This window comes from Zingiber officinale, chromosome 8B (genome assembly GCF_018446385.1).
Source record: "Zingiber officinale cultivar Zhangliang chromosome 8B, Zo_v1.1, whole genome shotgun sequence".
NCBI lineage: Eukaryota > Viridiplantae > Streptophyta > Magnoliopsida > Zingiberales > Zingiberaceae > Zingiber > Zingiber officinale.
In genome coordinates this window covers 6,610,009-6,631,310 of record NC_056001.1, presented here as the reverse complement: position 1 = coordinate 6,631,310, position 21,302 = coordinate 6,610,009, and the positions used below count along the sequence as shown (strand labels likewise).

Here is a 21,302-nt window from a genome sequence, read left to right as displayed (position 1 = left end):
CAGCCGGAGCGGCGCCCCATCATTCCCGTCGAGGAACCCTCGGGCTCAGCCTCCTCTGACGTGTCGCTGACCAGGCGCAAGAAACGCCGAGCGGAGCCATCTCCGCGTTCCGCTACCTCAGGCATGCAGTCGATGCTTCCTCCAGGCGCCCTGGCTAACAGTCACACCCAAATAGCCACTGGAGTAAGTTTTTTAATGTAAACTCATAGCTTACCTCCGTTCGGCCATAACCTTTTTCTATTTTCCCACAGTACTAGGTGGAGAGCCTGGCCATGTGTCACAGGCTTGCATTTTTGGAGGATGAGTTCAAGAAACTCAAGGTCTCAAGTGGCACCTCCTCCTCCCAAGCGCCGTCGATCTCTGAGGGCGAGAAGCTGAAGGCCAACCTGGAGAAAAGTAATAAACTTATGGAGGCTGAGCGGAAAAAAATCTGCCGATCAGGAGGTGATGCTAGCTCGACTCAATAAACAGGTCACCACCTTCGACAAGAAGATAGAGTCTGCCACCGCTAGGAAGCAACGGGCCATCGACGACCTCGATTTGATGAACAAGGAGACTCGAAGCCTAGCTTAGAAGCTTAAGGAGGCCGAGGATTTTTTGGTGGTTGAGCGGAACAGCTGCTCGACTGAGGAAAAGTCCCTCCGCCATCAGGTGGCCTCCAAGGATGCCGCGCTAGCCACCGCCAAGGGTGAGCTGGAGGGATCCCGTGCGGCATTGGAGGGATCCCGTGTGGCGCTGCTGGAGGGATCCTGTGCGACGCTGTGGATTTACTAGGATGCCGAAGGGAGTAGGTTTGAAAACATGAAGTAAGCCTACCTCCGTTCGAACACATTCTGCAACAGATTCATAGATCGAGCCCTTCGACTGTTAGATTTGACGATCGAAAGGACGATCGGTCAGCTTCACGAGGGAGGCCACCTGTCGGCCGCTGTGACCAGCAAGGCCTTAAGCCAGGACAAGCTGATAGTTGCTCTGCTCGATGACGTATTAGATTACTTAAAGTGAGGCTGAGGGCTCTATCCTTGTAATTTCCCCTTTGTAAACTTTAAAGTATTAATGCATGTCTGGTCGTTCGATCGGGCTTTTTCTTATTGTGTTAGCTTCCTGATCTTCCTTTGGTTGTATTGTAGTCCCATAATTCCTTCGGTCAACCATGGTTTTTTATGTGCGTCTGCCCAATTTGCCTTTCTTTTTAAGTCACGGAGTTTGGAGTATTTTGGTACATTCTCCCGAATGGGTCGTTCATCTACAATTTTGGGGGCTTTCGAGCAACCCTTATTTGTAGTCAACCATTCGTCCACCCGCGTAGACTTGGGCCTATCGTTGTTGTTTATCTATTTGATGAAGCCCCGAGTTTAACGTCGTCGCTTGACGATTCGAAGCAGACCCATTTTTAACGTCGTCGCTCGATGATTCGGTGTAGATTCGCATTTAAGGTCGCCGCTCGACCGCTAGTGAAGACGAGGGTTTAAGGTCGTCGCTCGATCGTTGTGACCAGCAAGAGTTTAACGTCGCCGCTCGACGATTGATGGAGACAAGGGTTTAAGGATGTCGCTCGACCGTTGGTGGAGACGAGGGTTTAACGTCGCCACTCGACGGTTGATGGAGACGAGGGTTTGAGGTCGCCGCTCAATCGTTGGTGGCGACGAGGGTTTAACGTCGCCGCTCGATGGTTGATGGAGACGAGGGTTTAAGGTCGTTGCTCGATGGTTTATTGTAGACCCGCGTTTAACGTCGCCGCTCCACGGTTTATATGCACTCGCACCCGGGTTTAAGGTCGCCGCTCGACCGTTGATGGAGACACACTTAAAGAGGTCTTTGCTTTTTTATTCAAACATGACCCTGTATTCGGCAAACATACAATAGCTACGAAATATATGATTTGTTGGGATGTATACTATAAGCCTAGCTTTTGTATGAACATCTATTTTAAAATATTTTGAAATGAGAATCACCTTAGTCAAATGTCTGTATTTTATATTTATATATATGTCAATGCAGTTGTCCATTTAATTTATATTGTAGATAATATGGTGTGTGGTGCCACACAAAAGATCATGTTATCAGTTCTATATAAATTATAAATAGTAGCTCACAACCAAGATGGATTGGGACAAACCATTGGAACGGTTGTAGTGTAATTTGGTATTAGTCTGTCTTGACTATAAAATTACACTAGTACACTTTGTGTGTATTGAGCAGGACCATTTGAGGTTGTTCGATTTGTACTGACTACATAAAAGAACAGAACCTCTATTATTATGGATGTCTACCCTCTTAATCCCTATATAATAATAAACGCGTATACTTAGTATTTATTTCTTTAACTTATCAATGAGTGAGATTTATTCGTTAAATCAATAGGCCCAATGAGTTGAGAGATAGTATTATTTATACGATGTGTTGTTGATTATAAAAGGAATCTGTATCCTAATTATTTAGGTTGATGATGTCCCCTTGAGGAGCTCATAAGGATTATCATGTAAATCCTGCAGGTGGACTTAGTCCGACATGATAATAAAGTTGAGTGGTACTACTTTTGGAATCAGATGCTAATTAATTGAGTTGTCAGTAACTCATTTAATTAACGGATATATGATATCTTAAACACGGGGAGATTAACACACTTATGATAAGAAGGAACCCATATTGTAATATGAGATTGGTGCGGTAGTTCAATAATAACCCTTTAGTGGTATGTGTTATTATTGATGGGCTTGGATTGGGTGTTCGGGTCAAACACAAGAAGCCCAAGCCCATCAGGAGGCCTAAACCAATTCCTCCTCTAGGTCCTTGTTGTAGCCTCTATATAAAGTCTCGCATCCACCCATCTTTAACTTGGTTTGGTTTAACATGGTTATAGAAAGGGAGATTTTTTCTAAACAGAATTCTGTTATTTTTCTTTCTTTGTAACAAACGGCAAAGGTTATAAAAGGAGTAGGTGATGCTCCCTAAAACCTAATTTTCTACAATTCTCTTCTCTCCTCCTAAGGTCGACGGCACACATCCTTCCCCTTGTGGTTGGCGCCCCTCATCTCCTTCCTCCTTATGGCCGGTGCCCCTCCCCCCCTTCCTTCTTGCTTAGGGTCGGCACCCCTTCACCTATTGCTAAGGGTCGGCGCCCCTTCACCTATTGCGAAGGGTCGGCGCCCTTCTCCCTTGGTGGGTGGCGGCTTGAAGAAGAGGAAGAAGAGGAAGAAGAGAAGGAAGAAGATTAGAAGGTGCCCCATACTAGAGCCTCCTTTTGTAGTCGGCGGTTTGGAAACAGAGAAGAGAAAGAGGGTGGTGTTGTCTTGGCAGATCGTCGCCCACATGACGTCCAAGAAGAGGAGAGGAATACGACAGAAGATCAAGAGGTCTTTAGCTACAAAGAAAAGATACAACTAGTTCTTAATTCCGCTGCGTAATTAGTTAGTTTTCTTTGTATCATTTTTTGGAATACCAACACAAGATGCCAGTGATCTTGTACTTCGATCAAGGTGTGCTTTGATCATTCAAAAACTTGCCTGATTGATCAAACACATGATTGATCGAACATGCGGGTTGCTAGAAAAAGTTATGTTCTTGTACAATTTTTTGTACAAGGAAATTGAAACAGAACGGAATTTCAGCGCTTTCAAGTGGTATCAGAGCGAGTTTTCTGGTTCTCTGTGATAGGTTTTCGGTTAAATTATGCACTGTTTGTACATAAGTTTAGGCCAGATAATAGTAGGATGTGCAAGAAAGATTAACTCTGTGGTTACAGGCGTCCTAAGTCCAACTATTATGGCTTTGTGTGTTTGTGTATGATTTGAACCCTCGGACATGTCGAGGTTGTTTGTGTGTGCATAATTGTAATAATTAAATACGACCGATTGCTGTATTATTTTTACATTTTGTTCGATCTAGATTACATGTAAATTCTTTTGTGGAATATAGGATCAATAAATGTAAATTTTATTTCTTTATATTGTGGCTTGTATCCTTGCTATGCATGGTGTTATTTTGAGGACCGGAGGCCCGGCGGAGAAGGAAGCGAGATAGACGCGACGACTTGATCCATTGGCGGCACATTGGAGGACAGCGATTCATTGGCGGCATATTGGAGGACAGCGTTGGATGATATCATAATAATTGAAAATTTTATTTTCATATTTATTGCCTTTATATGTTGTTTTTATGTGCTGTGATGTGTGTGTTGTGATGTATGTGCTGTGATGTGTGTGCATGTTAAAATTTCTCAATTTAAATAACTAAGTAGGAGAGGGATTATTTAAATAAATTCCACGGTCTTCATTACTGGTTTGTAAGTGATGCATTCAAACTTGCTCGTTGGCTTTAAGTGTCTTCCTCCATATCGGATGAGTTTGTTTATGGATCACTAGATCAAACTTCCTCTATGGATGATTATAGGAAATTATTTAGGTTTGTGTGATCTTCTCCATCTGAAGGGGCACAATCCTAATTAATGGACTAAGTATCAAGTAATGGTATATACTTAGGCGCATTTAATAATATCCTCTTCATCGGAGTCATTGCTATTATTTGTGTGATCGAAGATAAACTAACTATTAATTTTATTTGTCATAAAGTTAGGTTGACAAGATAATAAAATTAATGGGTAAACCATTCTCTTACAAATGTTTGAATTAGTATACGTCCACACTATCGTGGCATACGAAATTCACGGTGTTTTGAGGTGTTGGTGAATTTAAATTATATTGTTTGAGGAATCAATATTATTTTAAATTCTAAAGTTTTGACCAAATATTTTATTTTGTAATTCTCAGAATTTCAAAATGACTTTCAATCTTCTTGCTGTTATTTTAAAAGAAAACAAACTTACTAGTCCAAATTAACTGCTGAAGAATACAAGTTCGTACTTCTTGAGGTCTGTCCTAGGATGCCTGATAAGGATTTTAGTGAAGAGGAGATAGAGAGACATAGGAAATGGGTCAAGACAGATGAGATGACGCGGTGTTATATTTTGGCTTCTATGGTAAATGTGTTGCAACATTAGTATCATAACCTATGTTATATTTTGGCTTCTATGTTAAATGTACTGCTGCCTATGACATGATGCTCAATCTCAAGGAACTCTTTGGATATCAGAATCGGGTTGCCAGGCAGGAGGCCATGAGAAAGTTAATGACGACCACCATGACTGAAGGGATACCCTTGAGAGATCATATGAAGTTGGTGGTCCGGATCCTCCTCAACGGCTCCTCTCCCACCGAGATAGCTAATCTTGCCTGGCCGATTGGCAAGACTTCATTGCCCGTGAACCCATAGAGTGGGGGTGCCATGGGCAGCAATTCGCTGCGATCGATCTGCAGTTGATCGAACGCCTTCTTAAAAATGATGTTCACCGAACTCCCTATGTTGACGAAAGTTCGGTGAATGGTGTAGTTGGTGATCACCGTTCGGATGATTAAAGCATCATCATGAGGAATTTCGACCCCTTCCAGATCGCTGGGGTCGAAGCTGATTTGAGGCCCTTTGACCGTCTCCTTGCTGCACCCTACGGCATGGATCTCCAATTGCCGAGCGTATGACTTTCTGACCTGGTTGGAGTCGTCGTCGGTCGGCCCTCCTGTGATCATGCCTATCTCACCCCGGGAAGCGTTGTTCCTGTTTTCTTCTTCTCGGGCGAACGTCCTATTCCGCTCAGTCGGGATCCTGGAGGGATTGACTTCCTCCCTCCGTTGATGGTGATGGCGCTCGGGCTCCCTTCTTTTTTTCTCGACGCTCTGTTGAGAGGTGACGATCCCGTCGATCGGGTGATGGGGAGCGACGATGATATCCTCTGGGGGCCGGTCGGCTGACGATCGGCGTCAGTCCTCGGCAGTCTCACATATTGTGCGTCGTTGACTGGTGGAATGAACAAAACATAGGCGTCCATACCTTGCCCTTTGACGCCTTAAGCCGATCAGACGCCACATGTTGTACGGCGTGCACCCTGGTCTCTTGGTGCATCCGTGCCCCTTCAACCCTCGGACCCTTGGGCAGCAGATGGTTGTTGGCCGGTCGACACTCGATCGGCGCCGAATGCTCGATCAACGCCTCCTTTCTTCTGGCCGTCTGGGTTTCTTCCACGTTGATGTATTCGTTGGACTTTTTCAGCATGTGGTCGAAGTCCCGGGGTGACTTTCTGATGAGTGACCGAAAGAAATCCCCTTCGGCGAGCCCCTGGGTGAAGACATTCATCATGGTCTCGGACAAGACTGAGGGGATATCCATGGCCACTTGGTTGAAGCGTTGGATGTACGCTCGAAGCGCTTCCTTGGGCCCTTGTTTCAGGGCGAAGAGGCTGACTCTTGTCTTTTGATAGCGTCGGCTGCTGGTGAAGTGGTGTTGTTAGGCGGTTCAGAAGTCTTTGAAACTTCGTATCGAGCTGTCCGACAGTCTTTTGAACCAGTGCTGCGCCGATCTGGAGAGAGTCGTGAGAAAGACTCTACATTTCACTCCGTCTGTGTACTGGTGCAACGTAGCCTCATTATCGAACTGATCCAGATGATTATCTGGGTCGATTGTCCCATTGTACGTCCCAATCACCAACGGATGTAATGCCGGGGCAGAGGGTCTTGTAAGATCTCCTCTGATATGTGCCTGTTGATTCGTTCGAGGGACGCAACGCCTCGGGGTGCTTTTCCTTTTCACGCGTCCCGAACGAGCGCCTCGTCAGAAGAAGATCCCCGCTCCTAATGTGCTTGAGCTATCTCCGAGGGGGTTTGGAATAGAGCTCGATGAAAGGGGATCCGCGCGGGTGGCGCTTTCCCTTGGGTGTCTGTCGACCTTCAGTTCTGCCCCTATACGGAGAGTTTTTCGCTTGTTCTTCTTGCCCTGCTCGCTTATCGGCCGCCGAGGTTGTAGGTTGCGGTGCTGGCCGATCGGCTAGTGCTTGCTATTGTTGTTGCTCCATTATCTTTACTACCCATGCTTGCACAAGCATCTCCAGCTCTTCCTGAGTGAGCGTAACGGTGGTTAGTCGTCCAACGTCTTCCATTTCCTCGACTTGAATTCAGGTGGTGTTCCTATAGACGGTGCCAAATATGATCCTGTTCGAAAGTCGAAGAGACGGATGCTGGGGACGTGGCGCTCCCGCTGACCTCCGGTGGACTTCACTTCTGCTTGTAATACAAGCAGCGTCAGTGCCGAGCCAGGGAAGGGGTCCCCAGCGATGGCCCTCCGACGCTCAAGTCAGTCTTCGACAAAGTAAGAAGCGAAATGAACTATAGCTCAACAGTAGAAATTGCGAGAGAATCATACCTCCATCGATACCTGGACCCCCCCTTTATATAGGGCTCCTGTAGCGTGTGTGCATGCTTCTTAATGCGGGCACGCTATCCCAAGATTTTCCTGAATAGACATGTCAGTAAAGTGTCCCTGACACAGTACCTTAACGGGCTAAGCATACCTCTGAAGCGACAGTGAAAGCTTCCATCATATGATCCTCTGTCTGATCATGCCGCCTATCAGCGTTATTAGCTCCCAAAAGGATATCGAATAATACCTTACTGTGTCTGTTGCTTAGTCGAATGGAATGGTCGCTCGGCCAGGATTCTGATATCCTTGTGTCTGCTGTCACACCGAGCGGGATAACCGCTCGGCTAAAAGTCCCCTGCCCGAGCGTCGTTCATTCTGGGCCGAGCAAGATGGTCGCTCGGTCGGAAGCTCACTGTCGCGTCTAGTGGGAGAGCCGCTCGGTCCGTGTCGCCCATTGCTGGGCTGAGCGGGATGCCCGCTCGACCAGAAGCTCACTATCGCGCCGAGTGGGAGAGCCGCTCGGTCTGTGTCACCCGTTGCTGGGCTGAGTGGGATGGCCGCTCGGCTTCTACGCGTCCCTTGAGCGTCGGTTTGATTATTCCGTGTTGTAGATGGTGGGTCGGTGCTCAACCCACGGTCGGAATATACCCCGCCCGATCGGTCAAGTCCATCCGTCCATTGACCGTCTTGACTTTGACCTCCATTGACCTCCACCGTAATAGCGGGGTGGGACCCCTCATCACCACTGCATCACTTCTATTTTTTAAAAAAAGTTTCTATAAAAAAAACTTAGTAGGTTAATAATTTAAATAAAAAGATCGAAAAATAGTATATAGATATAAATATGCTCAGCAATCGGTGATGCATATCCAAATAATAATAGTCATGAATAAGAGTAAGCATGCTCAACAATTCGTGACTATTAATTATACACTAGATCTACTTATAATACTAAATTTGGTTTAGTTTACATTTCAATTTCCTCAACTAGCATTTATTCCTCTCATATCTCTCAAATAATGGTAATGTTGTATCATTATCTCGTTCTAAAAGTATTGATAAGTAATAATGCTCCTATAAATTAACATCGTCATCATATATATTGTTGTTGTTGTTATTTTTACATGATAAATGATGGTTAAATTATGCATAAACAAAGTTATTTTGAATAATGAGTTTATCAATAAGATGGATGATGAACTAGGTGCCATGATATGCAAACCTTTTGTAAGAAATCAATACAGGCCGATCTTGATCAAATCAATGGCGTATGGCGTACTAAAATCTAAGCTTGTAATGTCCTGCTAAAAGGGATTGAGCCAGGAGCCATATTCAAAATTTAGAAAAAAATTGTCACCTTGGTGTTACCAGAGGGAAGATCGCCTAACTTTTTCAGAATAATATGGAGACTAAGTTGTCACTTAAATGACAAAAGAGATGAATCAAATCTGTAATATATTTTTCCAAGGGGCAAATAATAAGACTGAAAGGTGAAAGACGTCTACTTGTAGGAGAGGTGGATGTTGTAGAAGCATAGAGGGTGAAGCGGGTGATTAAATAGATCTGCAAGTCAAATTGACTAGCAATATGAAACTGATACAGTAAGATTATTAGACAGGTGCAGGGATCGCCAACTAACATTGCCAGAAAAAAAATAGTGTGATGAGGTGCAGTGTCGTGAGAGGAATGCGACGTCACCGTTAGCAGATGGCGTAGATGGAGGTGTGACGACGGAGGTTGGGCGACTACTGTGACAACAACGTCCGGATGTGCGCGGGGAAGGGAAGAGGAAGGAGAGTAGCGACGGAAATAAAAACTCAATTTTTTTTTAAAAAAAATATGAAGGGTTTTCGTTGAGAAGTATAGAGGTGTAAATAAAGATATGGAATTAAAAGTTAGTATTTTGACGAGGAAGATGAAGGGTTTTCCAAAGGGACGTGTAAACAAAAATAAAATAAATGTTAACATAAAAAAATAAAAAATGAAAGAAAATAGTTTTATAATAATATAATTATTGTTGAACTTAAAAATTGATTATTGTTGATTATAATAATTATTTATTAAATTTTTATCCATAATCTTATTAAAATTTATCATAAAATTGTAAAAAATAAAAATTTAAATAGTAAAATTTTTGAAAAATATATCAAAATAAAGTAGATTTTTAAAATTTTTTACTAGCTAATATTAATATAAATATTATTCAAATATTAAAAAGAAATCACTAAAAAAATAGGATGATATTTTAAATGTTTTTAACAATCAAAATTAATATAATTATTGGCTATATTTTTAAATGAATTTTTAGATTGATATTTTAAATGCAAACAAATTCTTGAGCATAGGGAAAAATCAATTAAACCGAGCTTGAATTCTTTATTGTTCAACTCAGCTCGTTTCAATTACACCTTTAGTTAAAAACTACTAGTCAAATATAATTTTCATAACAAAATTATAATTTACTTGACAAATATAACTTTGTTTAGTAAAAAATTAAAATAACGAATAGAAATTAAATATTATCTGTCTGTAAAAATTTACAGATCAAATAAATTTGGTTAGTGCAAAAATTAAATATTATCAACTTTGGTCAGTAATAAATTAAATATACGGGCCAACTCTAATTTTGGCTAGTAGAAAATTTCTTATTATCGGCCAAATAGATTTGGTCAGTAAATTACTGACCAAATATAACTATGGTTTGTAAAAAATTAAATATTATTAGGCAAATTTAATTTTGGCTCATAGAAAATTACACATTACTAGTTAAATATATTTGTTTAGTAAAAAATTAAATATTACTTACTAAATCTAACTTTCGTTAAAAGCTTAAATATTACCAGCCAAATCATATTTGGACAGCAAAAAAATATATACATTACCGGCCAAATTTAACTTTGGCCAGTAATATTTAAAATTACTTGCCAAAATAAATTTTAGTCGTTAATTATAATTATTTAACATCTAAATTCATTTTGGCTGGTAATTTTAAATGTTTACCGACCAAATTAATTTGGATGGAAAATATTGGCCGGTAACCCTAACTTTTCTTGTAGTGCCCGGGGTAATGATGAGTAGCATCTAAGATTCGAGTTCCATTGACAAATATATTTTTCTCAATGAAAAATTGACTTAAGAATGTTATACCGGTAGGTCATCTATTATGATCATTTTTTAATTTATCTTAATAGTCGATAAAAAATTTTTATGAAACCAACTAACTTCGTAAGGATTTATGTCCCACCAACCGTAGGGATTTAGACACGTCAACGTTAAGATTTGACTCTAAGATCTTTGAGCTATTTATTGTGAATGTTTTTCTAATGATCGATCAAAAATTTATATAGAACTGATCATCTTTTAGTGGGGTAAGTCCGACACTTAATATCAATTAAAAAGGGGTAAGTCCGACACTTAATATTAATTAAAAAAAATGAATCGGCTTCACATGCAAAGCTACTTGTTGATTTATAATGGCTTGATTAGTGATTCCCGAGCAGGCGGCTGTTCCAGAGCGCCGAGCGGGTCACACCCATCAGTTGTCAAAAGGGCCTCAAACAAGTGCAGTACAACAACATCAGGAGCCTCGAGCTCATGTAGTCCAACATGCGGAGGCTAAGAGGGCAAAATTCACCTAGCCCTGACAGTGGACAATATAAAATGATACAGATCAACTCGAGATTTTATTATCTGGACCAACCATGGAGCACAAACCATCTACAGCCTATCAGGCTAGGTAGTAAGTTTGCAATTGAATTTATGTAAATTATAAAAATATCTGTTCTATTAATGCAAGAAGACTTGAATAAAAATTTACTAAGTGTTCTAGACTCTTGCGCCTTTCGACCGAATTATAAGCGAGCTTGCTCTCACGCGAAGCTTCCAGACTCTCCAACCGATCGGCCGAGTTATAAGTGAGTATGTTCTCACAACTAAGTGTTACAGACTCTCGAGTCATTCGGCCGGGTTATAAACGAGCTTGCTCTTTCTCGAAGCTTCCAAACTCTCAAGCCAATCGATTGAGTTATAAGTGAGTATGCCCTCACAACTAAGTGTCCCAGACTCTTACACCGTTCGGCCGAGTTATAAGCGAGCAAAACCCTCGTGCCTAAGTATCAAATACTCTTACGCTGTTTGGCCGAGTTATAAGCAAGATTTCTCTCACGCGAAACTTCGAGACTCTCCAGTCGATCAACCGAGTTATAAGTGAGCATGCCCTCACGAATAAATGTTCCAGACTCTCGCATCGTTCAACCGATTTATAAGCAAGTTTGCTCTTACGCGAAGCTTCCAGACTCTCGAGCTGATTGGATGAGTTATAAGTGAGCATGCCTCACAACTAAGTGTCCTAGACTCTTGTGTTGTTTGACTGAGTTATAAGTAAACAAAGCCCTCGTGCCTAAGTGTTAAAGACTCTCGCACCGTTTGATTGAGTTATAAGCTAGTAAAGCCTTTGTGCTTAAGTGTCAAAGACTTTCATGCCATTTGGTTGAGCTATAAGCTAGCATGCCCTCGCACGAAGACTCCAGACTCTCGTGCCGTTTGACCGAGTTATAAGCGAGCAAAACCCTCGCGCCTAAGTGTCAAAGACTCTTGTGCTGTTCGACCTAGTTATAAGTGAGCATGCTCTCACTCCTCGAGACTCTCATGCTGTTTAACCGAGTTATAAGTGAGCAAAACCCTAATGTCTAAGAGTCAAAGACTCTCGCGCCATTTGGTCGAGTCTTGAGCAAGCTTTGCTCTTGCGCTCCGTATTGTGCGAGTAGACCGAAAAAGCTAAGTCTCAAATACTAAAAGTAAGTTATCAATTAGCGCATCTACATATCGAAAACTCTATAAATAGAACGGGCCTGCATTGAGTTGAACTTAGAAAATTCTTACAAGAAATGCATGGTTGATACTAAAGGTTGTTGATAAAGTCAAGAGAAAAACTACGCCAGATCGGCTACGCTAGATCGACAACTACGACATCAGGGAGTGAATCCACGATCTTCTCCCTCTTAATGAACGTCTCTAAAACCTCTATGGAAAGGTAGCTGCCCTCTTTTAACTGTTGAAGGGTCCCATCGATGCCATAGTCAAACAGTCGGAGGGTCTGATCGGTCAGCATTTGGTTGAATGCCTTTGAGCGAAGGTATTCGACTCTGAAAGCCTCCAGCCGACCGGGCTCCTTCTCCTTGAACTTACTGAATTGGCCTTCGGAGGCCTCCAGCGCGGCTTCCAATGCCAAAAGTTTAGTATCTTTTTCAATGATTTCTCATTTTTGCTCATCGAGCTGGAGTTTGTGGACCGCCTACTCTGCCATTCGGCTGACTTGTTCTATGGCCAAGGTTGCTTCTGCTTCCTCAAGTTTCTTGGCCAAGACCCGGACTTCTTTATTCTTTATATCTAAGTCCTCGATGTCCCAAAGCTTCCTAGCAGTCGCAATTGATCTTTGCCTCAAAATTATGAGCTTGCTTGGTCAACCGGTCGAGCTAAAGGGCTTGATCATGATTTTTTTTCCTCTATTATCAGTGCCTGCTCGGACCCTAAGAGCTGCTCAGAGGTAGTGTCCAAGTCTTTCTTCAGTTGGGTCACTTCAACAGTTAATTCCACAACCCGAGCTTGTAAGGCGCTCGCTTCCTTGACGGGGCTTGCAGCTGCTTGTTTTCATGCTCCAGGTAAGTCAACCTCTGGAACATAGCAAGACTTTCCATCCAAAAATGGCAGGATAAAAAAGATGTTAATTAGGTCTGATCGGGAAACATAAATGAGAAAGAATAGAAGAAGTTACCCTAGTAGATTTTTGGATGAAGTTGTCAGCAAGGTGCCCGAACTGAATTGTCGCCACCCTAGCCCAAGCATCCGCCCAAGTCTGGGCCAAGGGCCCTTGAATTATGATCTTGTGGTCGGGGGAGCATGGTTCAACATCGTCTAGATTGAGCCAGTTGTCGATTGGTAACTTGATTATGGTCGTGATATGTCTACAGCCGCTCAAATCGAAGGGTTATGAAGTAACCTTGACCTTGGACTTGGATAAAGGGGTGGAGTAGATAATCAAAGTAGGGGTCGCTGGATTAGCCGATGGTGGCATCAAGTAGGAGATGGGTTGTGCTATGGTTGCCTTGGTCGACAGCTCGGACAAGAAAAGTCCCTGGCTCAGATAATTTTGGGTAGTAGAAATAATGGAAAATACGAGATACGAGAGGAATTCCGTACACACAAAACAATACTACGACTTCGCACAGTAGCCTAAAGGAATTAGGTACTAACTCGGGAATAGTCGAGGGAGGAGAAAGAGAGCGCGTTATAGGAGAAAGGATGAAGATCAAAGATCGAAAAGAGAAAGAAGAGAGAACTTACGGGAAGAGGATCACCGACAGAGAACATAAAGCAGGAAGCAAAGATCAGAAGCAAAGGAAGGTGGAGCAGAAGGCGATACAGGAGAAGGAGAAGGAGAAGTAAAAGCTTTAAAATGCCTAGTCGGTGGTTATATCCATCCGATCAAGGGCTTGGGAAAACGAGGCTTAATCTGGGCCGTCGAATTTGAAAAGGTAGCCGTCACATCAGATTCCAGCAGTCGTCTGTTATATCATACATCTGGCAGCAGAAGATCGTGACACATGACATTCAACCACAAGAGACATTAATGAGGAATGGAAACGTATAATTAAAAAAACATGGTCGACGTGTTTTACATTAATGGTAAGGGATTTATGTTGGAATCAGAGCGCAACAGAATACATATACTAAATCATGGATTTCTTCGCGGTACATATAGTTTTATACAAAATAGCATAAAAACATACCTCGACTCCTCGATAGTCGTGAATCGACTCCTCGATAGTCGTGAATAATATTATTGACAGATAAGAGCCCCACGTGTGACTCCTCTAGCGGTATCCATGTACACTAGATCTCGAACTTAACATGATTCGTTAGGTGTTAGCCTCTTGGATTAACAAAGTCTTAAAAGCATTACCGATCTCTTCCAATTGAAGAAAGTGAAGAAGAAGTCGAGGGAGAAATGGAGAGAAAAGTTCCTCACTTGGATCTTTCCAAGGATGACTACTTATAACCTCCAAGGAATATAAAGAGGTGTGACTCTTCATATGCTTCATTAATCATCATTATGATGACTCTTCGAATTCTCCATTAATCATCATGATTATGCCTATTCGAATTCTCTTTTCTTTGTATCAAATAAATCCATATTTGATCCTGATCTTGACTAGCTTCTGATATTTCAAAATTAATTAATAATCCAATTAATTCTAATTCAGAAATAGTAAAATTGATTAATTTTAATATTCACTAAAATAATCAATCATAAATAATGTTCATGTATACGTGCTATGCGTGCGATCCTCTAGGTTTTATACACGAAGACAGTGTAAATCCATACACAGACTAAGGTAAATATCTAGCAACAATTTTTAGTCACCCAACACGATAAAATTAATGTCAGTCATAAACTATAAACCACATATTGTGTAATTCAATCTATTCATCTAAGTTCACATCCCAATTAATTTGGTACATTATGCATCATTACCAAATTAATTATTTTACTTGATTTCTAAGATATAATAGACTCCTCTTGAATGATAAATCATTCCTCCCATGGCCATGGATTTTGAGTTACTAATATCTCTATCAAGCGACCAGGATGTTAACTCCTAATCCAAGAAAGCGATGAATCCTTTATTGACTCAATATTATTATCTCTACACTTTGTCATACACCCAACTATCATATTAATCACAATCTGATTAAAGATTATTTTTAACGGCGTTAAAGCACATAACTCCACGTATAGAATAAATGAAGGTCTTAAGTCAAAAGATTAGTTACACTCATTCATAAGAGGAATGACCAATGATGCTTAATATGTGGTCTCCTCTTAAGCAGGTCGTGTCCAGTGTACCTCTAAACTTAAGGCACCCCTAAGTATAACTTGGATATCCATCCCTTGGTCTATCTCGACTTAGTCATACTCAACGTTGATCTAGATATCCATGTCTCCTTTAGATATCTATCCAATTAAAATTGTTTTTAGATTAATATACTCGTTAATCTATGGAACTTTATTATTAATCATATACATACAGAAAAATAAATAATTAACGATGAATACTTGTCTTTATGAAATGATTATTCATAAATTCATAAGAGTGTTTTGGCACATAAGTGCACATACTAACAATTTGAACCGTTTCTAAGAAATTATGGTGATGTCAGCAACAATTAAAAGGCATTGAGTATGGGTAACCGCTCGAGAAGGAGATCAGAAAGGCACTGATTGTACAAGCCAAGCGGTGGCCCTAAGTCGTAGAATGCCCAATCGGGGAGAAGAGGTGCATAAAATACTAATTTCCAGTCAGTCGGATATAGAACCTCCTTCGACTAGATTTGAGGGGAATTCTTATGATACGACAATGAAGATGACACCCCAAAAGCAGGAGTCAAAGCAGTGAAGGTTAGCTGACGTGGCAGTAAAAGTCAATGTGAAGTCAAAGTCCCCTATGACAATATGGGTGGCTCGATCAGATTACACATTGGTTAGTTATGAGTGCCCGATCGGACCTCTAGCTCTGTCAGAGTTAGCATAACAATTGTGGCTCAGCAAGCTATCCTCATAGGTAAATAATGAATTCTTGGAGCCAATTAGATCTCAAGATCGATTGGTCTCAATTTTCCTTCGCTCAGTTCCAGGGATAAATTGAGTAAGCACTGAGTCAGGTGTTGTATCTTATAAGGCTGGACGAGCATCTGATCGACTGGCCCATAGTCAATCGGCCTACAGCGAGACCCACTTGTCTTATCGTACTCTTTTAGAGAAGCTTATGCCGTCGATAGCAGACAATGTCCAGCAAATAAATAGTACTTTAGAACTTCTAACTTGTCACATCAGAGATTTGAATGTCCGCTTAAGGAAAGGTGACAGTGATATTTTTTGAATTATCTTTTCCTAGAACGTTTTGGAAAACATACATCTATTTGGAGATACGTGCACATACGCTACAGTAACATTATAAAAGGAGATCTTCATCTACAAATGGAGGAATGCGATGTTTCATTGTGCTACACACTTTTCACTACTTTTCATTGTTACTATTCCTCTCTACCGAGCCAAATATTAACTTGAGCGTTAAAAGGTCAATACCAAAAATCCCTTTTCGATCCGACATTAACGTTCTTAATTTTATAGAATAGTAAAAAATCTTCTTTCAGCTCATTACATACCTACGTTTCTAATCGACTATCTTTGTACATACGCCCATTCAAAAGTGGGACTGGATCCTTTGGTTCCCTTGTCCCGGTAGGCAATGACCCCCACCTATTAACAGGTAGGGGTCCATTATCCTCCACCAATACAAAGGTTGGACCATGAAGTGATCCAGTCTTTACGGACTAGAGGATCCGCCCCTCTCAAAAATTACCTTTTAAAATATTTATTTTATTCGGGATTCCAATTTTAATATTCTGATTACTTTACTACATCTGGGATAATTGTTTGATATTTTTTATTACATGTTTAATTGGCTATAGAAGAATGCCTTGACCGTAAAATTTTACATGTCAGATGTTGAATAAAAAAATAAAAATATATAGATTATAAGGAAAATATTTTTTTCCAAAACCAATAATTTATTAATGTTTTAAAGTGTTTAAATCGGATTTAATTTAATTATTAGATTAATATTTTATAATTGAATTGCAGATCAGTTTAAATTTCTTAAAATTATAAAAATTTTAATTTTTACTCCGATTTTCATGAGTCCGTGTAATTGAGTACAGTATATGAAGATATTTCTCAAATATATATATTATCATTCAAATATCTCATTCCATAAATATTTTAAATTTTATAATAAAATATTTTACCAACTAAATATACTCCTATCAAATATCTCAATTTTAAATATTCTAAATTCTACCACCAAATCTCCTAAATTTTCCAAAAAATGATTTTAAATATCTTTAAAATATCCCCTTCCAATAGGATATTGAAATTGGAATGTCTCCAAATATTCCAACTTTGATTGCGCTAATGAATGCTTAATTAGTTACAAAATATAAATATTTAATTCGCTAACATCTTAGGGAGGATCCTGTATTATTTCCATATGGTAATTATTTGTGATTTACCTTATTATCTCCGGATGAGTATAATTGGTATTTACGGCCATGGTTCTCCTATAAAGGGCCAATTTCGAGGGAACTAAAAAGGTGGGCGCGGTGCCAAACGAGAAGAAATAATCTGGAATTTCTTTTTCGTCTTTTTCTCTAAGTTGTCCTCGTCTTCCAGCAATCCCATGAACCCTAGCCCTCCACCGAATCCGATTATAAAGACCCAGTTGTGTGAGCCGTACGTGATGAACCTCGAGATACGTCTCTTCTACGTCCGCGTCTTCCCTTGCGCCTCCGCCGCCGCTCCGCCCTTCCTCGCCCTCTCGCACCTCCCAGACCGGGGCACGGACCTCGAAATCAACGGCGCGCGCATCCCCGCATCCAAGCCTACAACCATCCGCCTCCGACGCAACCGCACCGATCGTGATGCAGCGGGTGTGACGTACATTAGTACCGACTGCGTTCGCCTTACCGGAGCTGTATATTTCGATGTAAGCGATGATCGGGGCAATCTCATCCTATGTGTCTCGTTGGACTGGACGGATGCACCTAGGAGCAACAGGGCGATTGGATTCGACCACCATCAGTTACCGTCATCAGTGAGAGATCCCAAGACAGGCTGGAACATGGATTGCTACTTTGCAGCTTCAATCGGGTCTTCTATTTTCCCGCAACCTCCTAAGTCTGGGTTTCAATCATCTCCCTCCATCGAGGTCTATGTTGCTGGGTGTTTTGCTGGTGTTCCTTTGATTCTCACGCAGATTATTCAGCTCAGTCCCATATTGGGTTCTGTTAGGCTGGGAACATTGGACGCGATCCCAGAGGAAGAAGAAGCCACAGATGGAGACCCAGCAAAGAACGATGGCTTCGAACCTCATGAAATCTCACTATCATTAACAGTAAGCACAAATCTGAGTTTTTCTATATCTGGACTTTTAATTGGAGATTTCTGGTTTAATGCACCTCTTTAAAAGAGCTATGTCATTTATAGTTCTATATTCATGTAAAAATGCTGACTTCATTTATCAAGGTTGGATCTTTTTTTTCATCATCTCATCTGATACAGAATAACTGTTATCATCTGACCATAATATATTAAAATATTTTGATTTGATGAACAATTTCGGACTAGTCAGGGCTTATTACTCCTCTTTACATACCAACAGACCTGCTATGCTTCCAGTACGCCATTGTTAAACAATTTCACTAATAAAAGAAGCCCTCGAATTTAAGTCAATCATGGGATGCACGTACGGTCACATGGTGGTGCAACTTTCTGAATGTTTGCATTAAATTATACAACACAGTCTAACATTTGATGGCTCACTGCATCTGTAGGTCGATAGTCTGTGTTGGGGCTAACAATTAGACATTTTGTTTCTTCAACAGCATGCTTTTGGATTCAGCATACTTCATCTACATTTGATTTCCAGGTTATCGTTTGCTTTTTTATGGGAGCTCAATGTGTTTAGTTTAATTATATAATGTACATTATGGACCAAAATAAGAAAATATTTTTTGTTTGGAGATACTGTATGACAGCCGAATGCGCCACTCTCAATTATCATTGAAGAATTTGTTATTATTTCCTAGTTTCTCCATTAATATGTTTATGCCATCTGCGTCAATTGATTCTACTTCTTGTTTGTCTCCTTGATCATTGGTGTTATTATGTTTTGGTTGCTATTACGTATAAGATTTGTTTTCACTGAATCCTTTTATTTGTCATCAAAATTCGAATCTCTGTTTTGGTAATTGTCTTGCTTATCATTAAAACTTGATTGCCATACCATGGTGTAAGCCTAGTCTGTCGTGGTGCCTACATTATGCTTCTAAAAAAACAATACAAAAATACATTTCTATCTAGTTTTCAGAAGACTTCTTGGCCAATAATTTTTTCTTTCTGTATTTACCTTATGATCTATTTGCTGCAGTAGTCTTACTTAAGTTCTCTTTTTAATTACTCCTAATTGCCCAAGCTATAACTGAGGTGCACTGTGTTTATATTTTTGATGCTTTGCTTATCATAATCACTTCAATTTTGAACAAATCTGTAATTCAATCTTTGTGGTCTTATTTGACTCCGCTTATTATTAGCAATGCTACCGAATGTCAATAATAAAGAACGACAATGGAGGCTTGGTTGATGCAACTTCTTTAAGAGAAGGCATAAAGAATATGCACATCACATTTCCGTATTGAGCTCCTTCCCCATTCGGCCATTCCCTTTTCTAATTCCAGATTGTTCAGTGCTTGATCAATCTAAAACCTTTGCAGGCGGCAGAGAATGAAACTGACGAGTACAGTCCAACTATGGCCGCCAAACACAACTACAATCCTGAAGGTTGGTACTCCGAAGATGATGGACAACTATGGTTCAAGGCAGGTTTTCTGGATGGACTTGGAATAGGCCTTGGAATGTGTGTGGGGATAGGGATTGGCGTCGGACTGCTCTTGAACTCGTACCAGGCAACTGCCAGAAGTTTCAGGAGGCGTTTCTTTTGAACTATCTACCAAAGCAACATGACTGTCGGCGACTTATATATATAAAAAAACTTCCAGATTGACTATTTTATTTTCGCTTTTAGTATGTGTCAGTGACACTGGTTTTCACTAGCTTAGTCAATATAGATATAGGTTTTTTACTTTGCAACTCCTTTCTATTATTCTATAGAGAGAGGATAATAAATTGTTCATGTTTCGTCCGTATTAAACCATCCTTTCAATGCAAGTTTTATTAATAAATTGCACATCCTTCGATCTAGTCAATATAAAAATGTCTGGTGCGTCTGTATTACACCATATAAATAATTTGATTACCATATTGATTGATCTCTTAGACTGTTGAATAATTTAAAGGTAGCAGTATTCTTGAAAACCTATGTTTACCAGAATGGTGGTTTGTGAATTAACTTATCTCTTTACTTTTATCAATTATTAAAAATCTATCTCAATCAAATTAACATATAAATTGCATTGAAATCAAGTTTAAATTGTTGATTTGATTTCGTTTAATGTAGTTCCTATTGATTTTGCGTTCGAACTGTTAAATATAATAATTCTTGAATGTAATTATCAATTAATATTTTTATTGATAATTTTTAATATATATATATATATTCCTATTGATTTTGCGTTCGAACTGTTAAATATAATAATTTTTAATATATATATATATATATATATATATATATATATATATATATATATATATATATATATATATATATATATATATATAGGATTTTGGTCAACTTATTATAAATTGTTTACATGTTTTATAGTTTGTGAATTATGAAAAACAATTTAACAATAAAATTGTACTTTAATATATTTTAAAGAAACGGTAGGAGTCATAATAAATTTTATTTTATTTTTAGTTAGTATTAGATAATTCATTTTTTGAATTGATTAATTACGGGGATGATTTTGATTCTATAAAATTTTTTTATCAACTAGAATAATTTATCTTCTTTGTGATAGTTTCGGGCCGGACTGATGATGGTGTTGGGGCCAACACAATCACCCAAGGAGTAATTGCCATATATTTGCTTTTTGTTTTTATTTTCTATTTAATGTATATTCTATTAGATTTATTCTCTTCATTTATTCTCTTTCAGGACAATTCAGTATATTGAACTAGGTAATATCAAATTTAAAGCAATTGATCTGATTTTTCATCGATGGTAAAATAAATTAAGAAATGCTCACGATAGATAATTAAAAAGTTCAATATTCTATAATTACGTATTCCATTTGAAAAAAATTTATCGTATTTGAAAATCAAACTATAAATGTCTGGTAACAACTTGACATTTTTTCATTGTAGCGTAGTCTCAGGACAATCCAATAGGAAATATTTATGAGAATAATTTTTAAAAATATTTCTTAATCTAAAATATTTATTTTTTATAAAAAAGAATATTGAAAGATGACGTGGATAT

At 39.6% G+C, this 21,302-nt stretch overlaps 1 pseudogene; it reads left to right on the top strand.

Moving 5' to 3' along the window:
* Positions 1-272: 272 nt before the first annotated feature.
* Positions 273-19,976, top strand: LOC122013451 (annotated as a pseudogene).
* Positions 19,977-21,302: the final 1,326 nt, after the last annotated feature.